We start from the raw sequence: 1,400 nt of genomic DNA, 5'->3' as shown, positions 1-1,400 counted from the left end.
ATTGATTGTTGTGTTTGGTCACAAATGACCTCACAAAGGATTTTCAATAAAAATTGGATGCCAATTTGAGGTTTAGGGCATTCAATTGTTGAGATTTGGGGTGTTATCCAATATTGGGGCTAATTTGGGGTTTTGGATTTAAACCAAATTAGATGATCAAAAGGTTTTACCAATGCAAATTTATGGTCAAACTTGATGTAAAATATTGCTATGAAGTAAATACAACATTTTTTTGGGCCAATTGGCATGGTTATAAGTCCAATTGATGTGATTTGGTCATTTAGCCAGGGTATTGTGAGGGTATGGTGAGGGTATTGTATACCTTAGCTCCAAACCAACACCTAGGGTCAATCCTAAGGCCAAGTAGCCCTATAGGAACTTTCCTTGAGTTCCCTCATAATGATCTTACCTACTAAGTGCTAGAGCTTAGGACCAATATGTGGAACTTCAAGTTGAGTAATGGGAAGAGTTTTGAGTTTCTAATGGTGAGGGTACCTTTTCTAGTTTTCTAAGACTAGTTAGTAGGAAAGTCATATGGCTAGACCTAGGCTACTAAATAAATTTCTAGACCTCAACCAAAAGTGAGGTCAACAACAAGCTGGTGAGAGACTCTAGGTTAACCAATATTCTTAGCAGGCATCAAGAGGGGGTAAGCAATTTAAATGCTCCTATTTAGCAAAAAAATATTTTTCTTTTTCATCAATCAATTCATACATAGATTAACAACTCTTTGTAAGGGGATGATCTTTTCAAAATATTTCAAACTCTCTTTTAAAGTCTTTTAAATTGTGTTACACTTCTAAGCTTTATTAGTCTTTCAATCTCTATTTTTATTTTTTGCATAAATTTAGTGTTAAAGTGTTACTAAAATTTCGAAATTGTTTGCCTTTTATAAAATATGTAATGTAGATAGAAGTTTTGCAATTCAATATTACAGAATTTCGGCTTTCCTCATGGGATTGATATTGGGATTTTTAAGAAAAATCATATATTACATGAAACGATACATATACTTCCGTAGTACCCCTAATGTGAAGTTCTATTATTTATTTTTTATTTATTCACACTAGCCACTGAATATAATTTGAGCCGAGTTTTTTTGGATATTATTTGGAGTTAAAAAATCTTTGTAGTTGTGGGTTGAGTCAGGCATATGGCCGACCAGAATAGGGGACGACAGTTAGCAGGCTAGAAGGTGGAACCTGGAACAACAAAATTCTTACTTTTGTTTTAATATAGGAATTATATGGTATGTATGTAAATGAAAATTGTTTGGAGTTTTAATATGTCTGTAATATAAGTAACAAAAATTTATACTCTGGTAAATTTGAATATATTGTATTCACATGGATTATAATATAAAATGAAATAAATACGCTCAATATATATATATATATATA

At 31.9% G+C, this 1,400-nt stretch overlaps 1 protein-coding gene across 1 annotated transcript in view; it reads right to left on the bottom strand.

The window, feature by feature from the left end:
- Nucleotides 1-1,400, bottom strand: part of LOC110032862 (putative pentatricopeptide repeat-containing protein At5g59200, chloroplastic) — a 125,684-nt gene that overhangs the window by 112,882 nt on the left and 11,402 nt on the right. The gene's annotated exons all lie outside the window — the stretch shown is intronic.

This window comes from Phalaenopsis equestris, unplaced genomic scaffold, assembly GCF_001263595.1.
Source record: "Phalaenopsis equestris unplaced genomic scaffold, ASM126359v1 Scaffold001040, whole genome shotgun sequence".
Taxonomy (NCBI): Eukaryota; Viridiplantae; Streptophyta; class Magnoliopsida; order Asparagales; family Orchidaceae; genus Phalaenopsis; species Phalaenopsis equestris.
This window is presented reverse-complemented; position numbering and strand designations above follow the sequence as displayed.